Raw genomic sequence first — 14,631 nt, 5'->3', positions numbered from 1 at the left:
CAGGATGTCCTCTTCGAGGTCTAGCGGGGATGCTGAAAGACATTATTACCTCAGCTATTCATTTGCTCCTTAGCAGATTGATCGTTTAACATGAGCTCCTGTAAGAGAACTTCATATATTGAGCAGTAGAAGATAGCAGCAAAATAGATTGGGGTAGTAATATACATAGCAGCTTTCACAGCATTAGTAAAAATGAAAAAAATTACATATGTCCAGCTTGGCTTTGTTCATGCTAATAGGAAATACAACAACCTGAAAGCATCAGAGGCGAGAAGATTCAGAAGTGAGAAGTAAGCTGGGGCTTTCCAAGAAGTAGAAGTCAGAAAGTATGATGATTAAAACCAGTAGATATTCAGAGTTCTTTATATAGAATAGAAAACTCCACATTGGTTTTAAGTATATTACTCCTGATAACAATTAGGAATACTTGGTAAAAATAGTGGTAATAATAATAATTTGCCCTAATTAATACAATTCTGATTTAGTAAAAGAGGTGCTTTGCTTGGCAATACGCCCCTCTCTCTTTCATTGGGCTAGTGTCTATGCTACAGTGCCCATGCCTAGCAGTCTTCAAGACCCTCTTTGAAGTTTAGTCTCTCAGTTTAAGTTACATTCGAGTTTTCCTCTATTAGGTTGTTCTTCTGTTAGTGATCTTCAAGGTGAAACTTCAGTTTTGAATATTAATGTTTGTTTTCTTGCTTGGTCATTATCTATATAAGCTAAATTTTGTGCTATTTTTATCTATGAATTCTTTGTGTATTGCCTGTATTTCATTACTCTTCACTTTCTTTTTTTATCATGTCAGATGCAGCTCTTTTCACCTGTTGCTGTGAGAGCCTAGTTACTCTGGGGCACACTGCTTGAACCCTTGTGTTTTTTAGATTATAAATGGAGGTCAACAAAGAGAGAAGGCTTCCTAAAAGACATCGCTCTATACAAGCAATTTTCTTTGCTTTGGTGCAACATCAAAATTTGCGGCCAGTTTCCTGCACAGAGAAGTGGTGAGAGGGAGACGGAGAAAGAACCAGGTAAGTTTTGTCTTTCTGCTGTTTCTCAGATCTAGTTTAAACTAGTGCAGAATTTAATTAAAGTGATTCTGAATGTGGCAGCAGTGCAGAACCCAAAGTCACATACGGAAGCATGGACCTCAATTGCTCCATACATAGTTTAGTGCACTTTTTGTGTCAAGAGTTACAAATGACCTCTTGCAGCGTTGACTGCAGCAGACTAAAATGTGGCATTTGCCCCCAGCCGCTGCATAGTTAAATAAGTTGGGCTGTGCATGAGGGCAGCAGAAGTGTAAACAAATACCAAATTTTCCTGCCTCTGCTTGTGGTATTTAATCTCCAGCAGAGGAGCCAAACAGATAGGTGCAGCTGATAACGTCTTAAACTGAGGTAGCGACTTCTGCCCGACTCTGGCTGGGGAATAAGTTACCATCTGCCCACTGCCAGCTGGCAGCTGGGGGAAGGAGAAGGCATGGGGCAATACTGCCCATTACCACAGATAAAATCAATTGGGTCAGCTAGGCTGGAGATGGCTGACTGGGATTTGCCTTCTGCGCGGGAGAGCGCCCATAGGAACTGCTTCACTGACAGATAAGTGGACATGGTTGTCTTTGATCAGCATCACTAGATTCAGCAGAGGATGCCTGGACCCAGTCTAAAATAAAATACCTGAAAAAGAGGTGAAGCCAATGTGAAAATAATTGAAAAACACTGTGTATGCAAATGAAAATTTCCCCGAGTACTTCTTACAAGTAGCGTCACACAGACTCAGACCTCAGCATCACACAGGCTGTAGAATATCACCCACTGATTCGTGCCTTGAGGTCAGTAACTGCTGGCTGAGCAACAGACCTTTGAGAAAGGTATTCACAACAAATTTTGCATACTGGGCAATTTAGGTGCTAAAACCAATTTCCTTTGTCTTTTAAACTGATTAGTTTGAACAGCAGTAAACACTATCACATTTCTGGTTCCCAGAGCCTGGTCTGAAAGGTAGAGCTTGCTAGAAACCAAACACCTCAGGTTGATAACAGTGAACGGTTGCTTCTGTGTTAAGAATATTTTGTTTTACCTATGTTGTAAAAATGTGCCCTGACGATTTTGGTTGTAGGCTTGTTTCCCTTTGGGCTGAGATGGGAAATGAGCTTAGGCTTCCCACCTCACCTGAGGGAGCCTATGAATCGTGAAGGTCCTGTGATCCTCCTGCCGGAAGGATCCTAAGGAAAAAAGCAACTGCTTGATCCTTGGGAGAGAGAGCTTCAGCACTTGCCTCCTGCAGAGAGCTGAGATGAAGACCTAAAATCCATACCTGACTTCAGTTTTGACTAGTTTAGGCTCTCTCCAACTGGCTTTTCAGAACCTCACCTAAGGTGTTTGACTCCCTCCATGCACTGTATGCAGGTGTGCCCATGTGGAGCAACTTCACAACAAGTGGCTTCACACTCAAAATTTAAGCATCACTGTGCTTAATTCTTTTAGCTGGAAAGGCTTTATACAGAAGTTTTGACAAGAAGGGAAATTCAATTATTTCAGTCTCTTGGACAAGCATTTCAACTATCAAATTGCTTTCTTCTGCGTACTGCAGAGAGTTACTATCAGCTGTCATGCAGGACTTGGCAGGCCTCAAGAGTTTATTCTTACAAGGATGCTGCTTTACCCTCGAACTGATGTGCCATCTCTCTAAACTCACTGTTTTAGTAAGAACATGCGAGAATGTCAGTGAAAGACAAGCAGAGCACAGAAAGGGAGTGCTGAGATGAGAGTGAGGGCAACTGCAAACATTTGCCTAAAACTTAATACTTTCCTGCAAGCTTGTGATGAGCAGAACTTGCTTAAAAAGAGTCATGGTCCCTGATAAACGGGTTGAGATTACGGGCACAACATCCATCTTTGTAAAGAAAATTGGGGTAGCCCAGCTCTGTAGGGAAGGATGATAAAGTTGTAGATAATCACTGACGTAGAATTTAAACTCTTCAAGTCCTCTTACAATACCATAATCCACAATATACAGTGAGCCCTATATATGTAAAATATTTAAACACATAATCAGAAGGAAAGAAACATGAAAAAATCCAACCCTTAGCTCAACCAGTAAAGGCTTTCTAAAAGAGCTTACAAGTGCTCTGGAATGCTAGCAAGCTTGTGAAGCCAGAGAAATATCACTGAAATCTAGTGGAGACACCAATTTATTATACTACGTTTACCAGCAAAGGGTAAAGTGGGCAATTGAAGCTACAGACAAAAAGTTCTTAGGCTTTGCAGCTTTGGCCAGACAGATTTATTTCCTACAAAGTCTTGCAAACAAAAAAATCTGGCTGTTATCATGACTTCTCCTTTTTATAGGTCAAAGGATCTTGCAGTTGTGACATTTTCCCTTTCTAAATCATGTCCTGTTGTGCTGGTTTTGGCTGGGGTAGAGTTAATTTTCTCCACAGTAGCTCGTATGGGGCTGTGTTTGGGATTTGTGCTGAAAACAGTGTTGATAACACAGGGATGTTTTAGCTGTTGCTGAGCAGTGCTTGCACAGAGCCAAGGCCTTTCTGCTTCTCACCCCACCCCACCAGCGAGTAGGCTGGGGGTGCACAAGAAGTTGGGAGGGGACACAGCCGGGACAGCTGACCCCAACTGACCAAAGGGATATCCCACACCATATGATGTCATGCTCAGCATATAAACTAGGGGGAAAGCTGGCCGGGGAGCTGCTGCTCAGGGACAGGCTGGGCATCAGTTGGTGGGTGGTGAGCAATTGTTTTCATTTGCATCACTTGTGTTTCTTGGGTTTTATTTCTCTCTCTTTTTGTTATTTTCCTTTTCATTACATCATCATTATTATTATTATTATTATTATTATTATTATTATTATTATTATTATTTCAATTATCAAACTGTTCTTATCGCAACCCACGAGTTTTCTTACTTTTTCCCTTCCAGTTCTCTCCCTCATCCCACCACGGGGGGTGAGAGGGTGAGCGAGTGGCTGTGTGGTGCTTAGCTGCCGATTGGAGTTAAATCACAACTGTGCTTTTTGGCAACCAACATGGGGCACGAAGCATTGAGATAACAACAGATCTGACTGGAGCGTGTTAAAATAAATTTGTTATAAGCATTCATTTTATTAGTTTAATAGCTACTGGTCATAATATTGTTTTATTTGTTCTCATGGTTGTATTATATAAATCCTCACTCGCAGTATGTATCCCCTGCGGTACTGTTTATCACTTCTGGGAGATGGGTCAGGATTATCATTTTGCTGTACTGCGTAACATCGACTTATGATATTATAATATTACTGGTCAAAAGACTAATTTGGTATTTGTATTTGGTATTGCTGTCATCTCCGTACCTCAGGCGCCATCTCTCGGAAATTATTAATGATGACACTCTTCACCTTTTCTCCTCGGAGACCAAATCTTTGGGGGAGACGGGGGGATGCTTTCCCCCGCTCCTTCACCTTCCCTTTCTCCTTCAGGCTAGTTACAACAGCTTTTGAGAATTTTGAATATCCTTGGGATGTTAAAGCCAGCATGCTCCTATTGCTATGTCTTCTGAATATGTTTTATGTCTTGTTTAGGGTTAGACAACTATTTAAAAAAATGACCCAGAGATCTGCCCCAAGGTCAGATGGTCACGGGTGGCACGGCGTGTGGGAGAATACAGGCAAGTACTTAGAGAACTTCTCACCTCCAACGGTCTGGAACTTAATTCCCAAACAATTACAGGATCCTGATGAAGTGATCAAATGATTGAAAAAAAAAATGCTGTGGTTATTCCGAAGAGGCACAACCTATCGCACTGTGCTGGGCCTTGGCTAGTATCTGCTGAACACAGCTTGGTATTATGCAGCACCCTCAGGGAGAAGAGAGGGAAAACAAAGTGACAGGCACTGCAGCTACCCAAACGCCGGCGACAGGCACTGCAGCTGAACCAGAGAACCAACCCGTGCTGGCATCAGTCGCCCCTATACACAAGAAGAAATCTTGGAAGTGAAAGTCAGCTCGTTTAGTAAGGGATGATGAAAAAGCAGAGCCATCACGAGGAGAGGAGGAGGAAGAGGAAGAACTTGTAAACGAGATGGAAACCACCTGATCCCTATCCCTGAGTGAGCTGCAAGATATGCGAAAAGATTTCAGTTGTCGTCCAGGTGAGCATGTTGTCACCTGGCTGCTTCGATGCTGGGATAATGGGAACAGTAGCCTGGAATTAGGGGCTAGGGAAGCCAAACAGCTGGGATCCCTTTCCAGGGAAGGGGGCATTGACAAAGCGATTGGAAAAGGGGCACAAGCCCTCAGCCTCTGGAGGCGACTCTTGTCAAGCGTGAAGGAAAGGCATCCCTTCAAGGAAGATGTTATGTATCATGCAGGCAAATGGACCACCACCACCACGGAGAGAGGTATCCAGTACCTGATGGAATTAGCTGTGCTGGAGGTGATTTACGGTGACCTGGACAATGAGCAGTTATCCAAAGATCCAGATGAAGTCAAGTGCACGTGACCATGTGGCAGAAGTTGGTATGGAGCGCACCAGTGTCGTATGCCAACTCGTTGGCAGTACTGACCCGGAAAGATGAAGAGGGACCAATGGTGGATGAATTGGCTGGTCAACTCCAGGAATACGAAGAAAGTATTTCTTCTTCCCTCATCTTGGCTGTGGAGAAACTGTCCTGGGAGTTCCAGCAATTCAAAGAGGATGGGTCCTACTCCCCACCTGTACGGACCAGTATCTCAGCTATTAGGAGTGCATGTTGTTCTGCTCAAGAGAGAGGATATAGAAGGTACAGACCACAGGGCACCCTATGGTTTTACCTACGTGACCACAGAGAGGACATGAGGAAGTGGGATGGAAAACCTACCTCAACCCTAGAGGCACGAGTACGTGAGTTGCAAGGAAAAACAATCACAAAAGGGGGTTCTTCCAGGAAAATTGTTGCTCAGGTTGCCAGTGGGCAGTTCCCCAGGCAGAGTAGAAGGGCTCATCTTACTCCTGATTTTAATGAAGGAACTTCTGACTTGTATTTACAAGAAGTGAGTAACGAATACTATGACCGGGGCTAGAGGGGCCCTGCCTCCAGCCAGGGGGAGGAAAGGGACAACCGGGTTTACTGGACTGTGTGGATTCGATGGCCTGGCACATCGGACCCACAGGAGTATAAGGGTCTAGCAGATACTGGTGCACAGTGTACCCTAATGCCATCAAGCTACAGAGGGGCAGAACCCATCTGTATTTCTGGACTGGCAGGGGGATCCCAACAACTAACTGTATTGAAGGCTGAAGTGAGCCTAACTGGGAATGGGTGGCAAAAGCACCCCATTGTGACTGGCCCAGAGGCTCCGTGCATCCTCGGCATAGACTACCTCAGGAGAGGGTATTTCAAGGACCCAAAAGGGTACCGGTGGGCTTTTGGTATAGCTGCCTTGGAGACGGGAGAAATTAAACAGCTGCCCACCCTGCCCGGTCTCTCAAAGGACCCTTCTGTTGTGGGGTTGCTGAAGGTGGAAGACCAACAGGTGACAATCGCTACCACCACGGTGCACCAGCGGCAATATCACACCAACTGAGACTCCCTGATTCCCATCCATAAGCTGATTTGTTGACTGGAGAGCCAAGGAGTGATCAGCAAGACTTGCTCACCCTTTAACAGTCCCATATGGCTGGTGCGAAAGTCTAATGGAGAGTGGAGACTAACAGTAGACTATCGTGGCCTGAACAAAGTCACGCCACCGCTGAGTGCTGCCGTGCCGGACATGCCAGAACTTCAATACGAACTGGAGTCAAAGGCAGCCAAGTGGCATGCCACAGTTGATATCGCTAATGCGTTTTTCTCAATCCCTTTGGCAGCAGAGTGCAGGCCACAGTTTGCTTTCACTTGGAGGGGTGTCCAGTACACCTGGAACTGACTGCCCCAGGGGTGGAAACACAGCCCCACCATTTGCCATGGACTGATCCAGACTGCACTGGAGCAGGGTGAGGCTCTGGAACACCTATAATACATGCATGACATCATCATGTGGGGCAACACAGCAGGAGAAGTTTTTGAGAAAGGGAAGAAAATAGTCCAAATTCTCCTGAAAGCCGGTTTTGCCATAAAACAAAGTAAGGTCAAGGGACCTGCACAGGAGATCCAGTTTTTAGGAATAAAATGGCAAGATGGACGTCGTCAAATCCCAAAGGATGTGATCAACAAAATAACAGCCATGTCTCCACCAACTAGCAAAAAGGAAACACGAGCTTTCTTAGGCGTTGTGGGTTTTTGGAGAACGCAAATTCCAAATTACAGTCTGACCGTAAACCCTCTCTATCGAGTGACCCGAAAGAAGAACGATTTCAAATGGGGCCCTGAGCAACGACAAGCCTTTGAACATATTAAAGAGGAGACAGTTCATGCAGTAGCCCTTGGGTCAGTCCAGGCAGGACAAGATGTAAAAACTGTGCTCTACACCGCAGCCGGGGAGAATGGCCCTACCTGGAGCCTCTGGCAGAAAACACCTGGGGAGACTCGAGGTTGACCCCTGGGGTTTTGGAGTCGGGGATACAGAGGATCCGAGGCCCGCTATACTCCAACTGAAAAAGAGATATTGGCAGCATATGAAGGGCTTTGAGCTGCTTCAGAAGTGACCGGTACTGAAGCACAGCTCCTCCTGGCACCCCGACTGCCGGTGCTGGGCTGGATGTTCAAAGGGAGAATCCCCTGTACACATCATGCAACTGATGCTACATGGAGTAAGTGGGTCGCACTGATCACAGAATGGGCACGAACGGGAAACCCCAGTCGCCCAGGAATCCTGGAAGTGATCATGGACTGGCCAGAAGGCAAAGATTTTGGAATGTCGCCAGAGGAGGAGGTGACGCGTGCTGAGGAGGCCCCACTGTGTAATAAACTACCAGAAAACAAGAAGCAATATGCCCTGTTCAATGATGGGTCCTGTTGTATTGTGGGAAAGCATCGCAGGTGGAGGGGGGCTGCTGTGTGAAGTCTTATATGACAAGTTGCAGAAACTGCAGAAGGAGAAGGTGAATCGAGCCAATTTGCAGAAGTAAAGGCCATCCAGCTGGCTTTAGACATTGCTGACCGAGAAAAGTGGCCAGTGCTCTATCTCTACACTGACTCATGGATGGTGGCAAATGCCCTGTGGGGGTGGTTGCAGCAATGGAAGCAGAGCAACTGGCAGCACAGAGGCAAACCCATCTGGGCTGCAGCATTGTGGCAAGATATTGCTGCCTGGGTGGAGAACCTGGTTGTAAAGGTCTGTCACGTAGGTGTTCACATACCCAAGAGTCGGGCCACTGAAGAACATCAAAACAACCAGCAGGTGGATCAAGCTGCTAAGATTGAAGTGGCTCAGGTGGATCTGGACTGGCAACATCAGGGTGAATTATTTACAGCTTGGTGGGCCCATGACACCTCAGGTCACCAAGGAAGAGATGCAACATACAGATGGGCTCGTGATCGAGGGGTGGACTTGACCATGGACACTATAGCACAGGTTATCCATGAATGCGAAACATGCGCTGCAATCAAGCAAGCCAAGCGGTTAAAGCCTCTCTGGTATGGAGGACGATGGCTGAAATATAAATCTGGGGAGGCCTGGCAGATCAATTATATCACACTCCCACAAACCCGCCAAGGCAAGCGCCACGTGCTTACAATGGTGGAGGCAACCACCGGATGGCTGGAAACATATCCCATGCCCCATGCCACCGCCCGGAACACTATCCTGGGCCTTGAAAAGCAAGTCCTATGGCGACATGGCACCCCAGAAAGAACTGAGTCAGACAACAGGACTCATTTCTGAAACAACCTCATAGACACCTGGGCCAAAGAGCACAGCATTGAGTGGGTGTGTCACATCCCCTATCAAGCACCAGCCTCCAGGAAAATTGAACGATACAATGGACTGTTACAGACTATGCTGAGAGCAATGGGTGTGGGACGTTCAAACTTTGGGACACACATTTAGCAAAGGCCACCTGGTTAGTCAACACGAGGGGATCTGCCAATCAAGCGGGCCCTGCCCAGTCAGAACTTTTACGTACTGTAGATGGGGATAAAGTCCCTGTAGTGCACATAAAAAATATGCTGGGGAAGACAGTCTGGGTTATTCCTGCCTCGGGCAGAGGCAAACCCATCTGTGGGATTGCTTTTGCTCAAGGACCTGAGTGCACTTGGTGGGTGATGAGGGAGGATGGGGAAGTCCGATGTGTGCCTCAAGGGGATTTGATTTTGGGTGAGAATAGCCAATGAATTAAATTGTATGATGTTAATTACTATGTAATACTGTATGTCATTACTACTATAATTGTTATATACCATATCAATGGTATTACATTAAGCATTGCCCAGATTAATGAAGAATGAACTTTGATGAAATCAAGCAAAGTGCAGCAATGATGGAACCAGAACTGACTTCAGCATGCAACAATCCAAAACCACACACCATCTCTCCCGCCCTGAAAGACTGTTATGACAGATGGAACCCAAAGTCATGGACTAAATTAACCCAATGGACATTTTAGATGGATGGCCCATAGATCAAGGGAATGATGTCTGTGTGTATATATTAAAAGACAGGAAAGGCGGTGATGATTAATTAGAATGTATTGGAAAGTATGGGACCTGGGCATGATGTAGATGGTGTAGAATAAGGGGTGGATACTGTCCCGGTCTCATCTGGGATAGAGTTAATTTTCATCCTAGTAGCTGGTACAGTGCTGTGTTTTGGATTTAGCATGAGAATAATGCGATAACACACCAATGTTTTAGTTGTTGCTGATCAGTGTTTATACTAAGTCAAGGACTTTTCAGCTTCCCATACTCTGCAAGCAAGGAGGTGCACAAGAGCTGGGAGGGAGCAGAGCCAGGACAGCTGACCCAAACTGGCCAAACGAATATTCCATACTATATGATGTCATGCTCAGTGTATAAACTGGGGGGGAGTTGGCTGGGGGCAGCGATCGCTGCTCGGGGACAGGCTGGGCATCAGTCGGTGGGTGGTAAGCAGTTGCATCACTTGTTTTTCCTGGGTTTTGTTCCTCTCTCTCTCTGTTGTTGTTTTCCTTTTCATTACAATATTATTATTATTATTATTATTACTATTATTATTATATTCCAATTATTAAACTGTTCTTATGTCAACCCATGAGTTTTCTTACTTTTGCTCTTCCGATTCTCTCCCCCATCCCACTGGGGGAGTGAGAGGGTGAGCGAGCGGCTGTGTGGTGCTTGGTTGCCGATTGGAGTTAAACCACAACACACATCAAATCAGAAGAGAGACAACAATTAGACTGTAGCGTATGTAGATGAACATACACTGTTAAGTTAGAATTCATTACTTCTTTTATAATTAAAGTTAGTTGATAAGAGTCCTTTTATTCTGTCCCCACTTGCAGAAAACTGTCACTTTATCCTTCAAACGGGACTGTCATTATGTCAGAGATTATTACTGCCCAAAGATATGAAACATAAGGCAACCTATAACTTCCTTCTCCTTCTGGCTCCTCTTCCCATCATGCATATAATATTACTGCAAACAGAATAGTCAAGTGCAGGTTAAATAGAAAACTAATGAAAAAATTTTTATTCCATTCAGTCATTGCAGAATCACCAGTTAGGAAAAATAGCTCACCTGCAGTGATGTTGTGGGTCTTGCAGCCAGAATACTGGAAACTCCCAGGATTTTTCTGAGTATCTAGACATTGGCAGAATAAGCAAATCCTACACAGAGATGATGTGTCAGATTTTCCTGTGGTACAGGTCAAGACAAACTACACTATACCTGAAGCTGATGTCACTAGAACAGAGTTACTAGCCTTATTTCTTCTTACTTTTACATTTTCTGCCACCTCCTGATAACACATCATTACTTACTCAGGTTATTTTTTACAGCACTCATATCTTTCTTCATAGTTCTGTCCCACGATAAAGATGGCTAGCAAATAATGATTGATAGGCTTCAATATATTACTGACTGCTGCAGGAATTGTTGCTTGGACATGCAACGGCTGATTTCTCATGCTCTATTGTACAAATCTTGCAGAAATGCCTTTATTTATTTGTCACAGGGATCAGCATTTTTTTAAAATGTTAGACACCCATTTTATTTTTCATTTTGATTATACACTTCAAAGTAAGCTGCAAAATGAAAATACATGCCTCTGCCTAGCATCTTCCAGGTCTACTCTGGTTGATAAAGTCAGTAAGAAACAGTGCTCAGATAGGCAAGCATTTTGCCCAAAATCATGTGAGAATCAGTTGCAAAACAAGGAACAGAATCAAAGCTGCTGCTTTAACCATAGAAATGAGCAATTTAGAAAAATCCCAGACTACAGTTTCTGTATTCTTTTGACTTGTTACAGAAAGCCGTAAGTGAAACTGAAGAGATTTGAATCAGCAACAGTAGTGCAGAAGAAATTGAAAAGAAGAGCCTTTAAAAGATCTCAACAAAGAAATGGATCATACTACGGGTACCAAGGACCACTGTACTTATATGCAACATATCCTACAATATGCTTTTTAAGCACATCAGTGATGGCTTTTACACTAGATTTGGAATAGCAGCTATGTTTTCCATAGTCTTCATTGAACATCGGCCACAGAAAGAAGGAAATAAATTCGAAAACATGGAAAGGAAATGGAAGATAAGCTTTTCTTCTTGCAGAAAATTACGTTGCCTGATGTTGCAGAAGGAATACTACTACTGTTAAAAATTAAACAAAAAAAACCCAACCCACAACCCAAAAAACAGATGATAACTACTAACTATATTTTAGTCATTGGGATTTAGTAGCACGTATAAGAACTATTTTATGTACAGAGGTTTGGTAGAATAGTACCTAAACTTTGCAGGATCATTTGCCATTTTCTGTAAATGTCCTTCCATGATGCATGGTGCCAGCATCTTACTTTGAAATCTTTCAAAAACGCCAAAAACTGACTCAGAATGAAGAGCCTGCAGTTCTTTCCTTTTGAAGTTGAGGTGGCCAATGTTAACTCAGACCTCACAGGCAGGCAGAGCCCTCACTGTTCTGTAGCACTTGAGCAGGGCCAGGTTGGGGACAGGTTCCTTCAACTGTTGAGTGATCATCAGACAAGACAAAGTGAGAAACCAAATCTGAGATAAATCCAGGAAGTCCTATCTCCACCTATCCGTTCATCTCCGGGTGTTGCAAAGTGGTTTTGCACTGCGAGGAGGCCCATGATGTCCTTCTAAAATGTGGCTGTGAACTGCTCTGTAAGATGCTGTGAGGCCACAGCATCAGATAAAAGTGTTGTAGGAAGAATCAGACAGTTCACAGTAACTTCTTGGGGGAGGTGGGAGGATGAAGTGACCCACCTTGGTGAAATAGGATGACTGCCTGTAAGAGGTGCAGATCTGCTATGGAATCCATCAACACACAAGCTACCAAGGACAGTTGGGATTGGGGAAGGGCTGCAAGAAACACTGTGGTGTTTGAGAAGGCTGTTTGGTACAAGCACTAAAGTCACAGGCCCAGATGAACTTGGCCACATCTGTCCATACTATGGGACACCAACAGGTCTGGCTAATTAGGTGCTGTGTCTTCCAGCAGCTCCCGTGTCCAGCTGTAGGTTGATCACAGTATCAATGCTTGCAGTGGTCCCATAGGGATGTTCTTCCAGGTTGATGGAGGCTGTGTCAGCACAATGCTGTGCCAGGTGCAAGTTACTCAACAGCCTGGTGAACTTCTACAGTGAGCTCATCCTCTGCTGTGAATGCAGTCAAGCATCCCAGAAAAGAGAGAAGGGTTGCAGGTAGGAGGCGTGCCTCTGAATCCAAGTCCTCCTTCATGACAAGGCATTTACCTTGCCTTTCTGTATGTGAAAGTGAAGGGGAAGAGTGAAAAAGAGGAGGCCCAGCAGGCCAGGTGGAGGCAGGGAGAGGCACTTCACCCCTTCCTAACATTCCAGGTTCTGGTAGATGGTCAGCACCACTGTGGATCCTTCTCCTTCTTTGAGAAGATGCCACCACTCCTCATCAGCAGCTTTGACCACCAGATAGTTACACTGGCACTTTAGAAAACTGCTGAATCCTGTTTTAACTTGCCACTTATGTGGAATCACCTATATGTGGGAAATATATCAAAGATCCCAATGAGAGCTGAAGAGAAAGTAGTCTATGAATTTGTTATCACAAATAAACATTTAGCAGAGTCATTGCTTCATGCTGGTCTCAATAAATTGAAGGCTCAGAAGACATCTTCAGCTAACAATTTTCATCCAGTTCTCTGTAGGTCTTAAATAGAAGATTATCAGCAGTTGTAAAACTCACCAAATGCCCACCTTTTCTGTCACAGCTTATTTTGAGAACACTTACCAGAGTCTTTATTTATCTCAAATGCAAGGCTTGAGCCAGCTGTCAGGGAACAGCAAGATTGGGGTTTCTCCATGAGGCAAAAGGAGCCACAGGTGTCTGCAGCGCTGATGGGGCAGCACCTTCACCAGTCAGGGCACTGTCCCACAGCCCCCAAGCAGGTCCAGGCTGGTGACAGGGACAGGTTCCTCTCACTGCCTGGTGGTCATCGTACAGGGCGAGGTGCCAAGTCCAGTCCAAGGTCAATCCAGGAATCCAGTCAGCAAGTCAGAACTACCTACACCATGGCTCAGATGGGGCTCTTGGGCAGAGGATCCACTGGTGGGGGATCCAGGCGATGCTGGTCAGGGCAGTTAAGGCCTCCTGGCACAATCCAGGCCCTTGAAAAAGACCATCTGAATTTTGTAAACTCCTGTGTAAGGTTTTTTGCTTGATGGCCAAAGCTGCATCGCATTTCTTTAGAGTCTTCACAGCAGCCTTTTACATAGACAGCATTGCTAAAGACTTCTCATGAGAAAATACAACTATTACACAGACTAAAAAATGTGCAAGAAGCTTTGCCCTAAATTGAATCTCCCAGTTCTATAACCCTTGACTGAGTTTATCCTAACCCCTGTAAATTGCTTACAAAGAGACAACTCACACAGAGACTGTCACTTGTATGTGTTGTCACTCACGAATCCCGATTCTCCTCCTGCAAAATAGGTGAGAACGTTGTAGCTGCCTTCCCCAAAACTCTGTCCGCTCTCAGTGTACGTAGCCCCAGTTATCACTTATTTCCTCCCATGATTTAATGGGAGGACCTGGAACAGGAAGGTGCATGAGGATCTTCGCAAGTTCTCATATCTTGGTGGCAGACTGAACTTTCGTGCTACTTTGAGCATGGTCCAGTGTAGAACCACACTTCCAGCATCACATTTACCAGCCTGATCTGGCAGTTGCTAAAAACAAAGGAAGTGGAGATAGGAAACTGTATCAAACAGCTATCGCAGGATAAATGTCCTGAATTAACCCACAATTATAAGACTGCTGCTGAAACATGCAGTCTTAACTCGACCCAGGAGCGTGGTGGAGGCTTTTCAGGTGTAGGCAATTTAGGCTGCCCAATTTCCACTGAGCTGTGTTTAAACAACAGCACCTGAATATCTGCTTGTCTGCAGCAGGTTCAACAACCTAATCCTATTGGGAGCTTTCAGTCTCTGGCTGGAAGTTGATTGCTGTCCAATATTAACCATATGTGGTACCTACATAACTTAGAGAGTTTCGTTCTACCTACCAAGGCTTTTTTCATATCTAAACAC

Source organism: Aptenodytes patagonicus, chromosome 1, assembly GCF_965638725.1.
Source record: "Aptenodytes patagonicus chromosome 1, bAptPat1.pri.cur, whole genome shotgun sequence".
Taxonomy (NCBI): Eukaryota; Metazoa; Chordata; class Aves; order Sphenisciformes; family Spheniscidae; genus Aptenodytes; species Aptenodytes patagonicus.
This window is presented reverse-complemented; position numbering follows the sequence as displayed.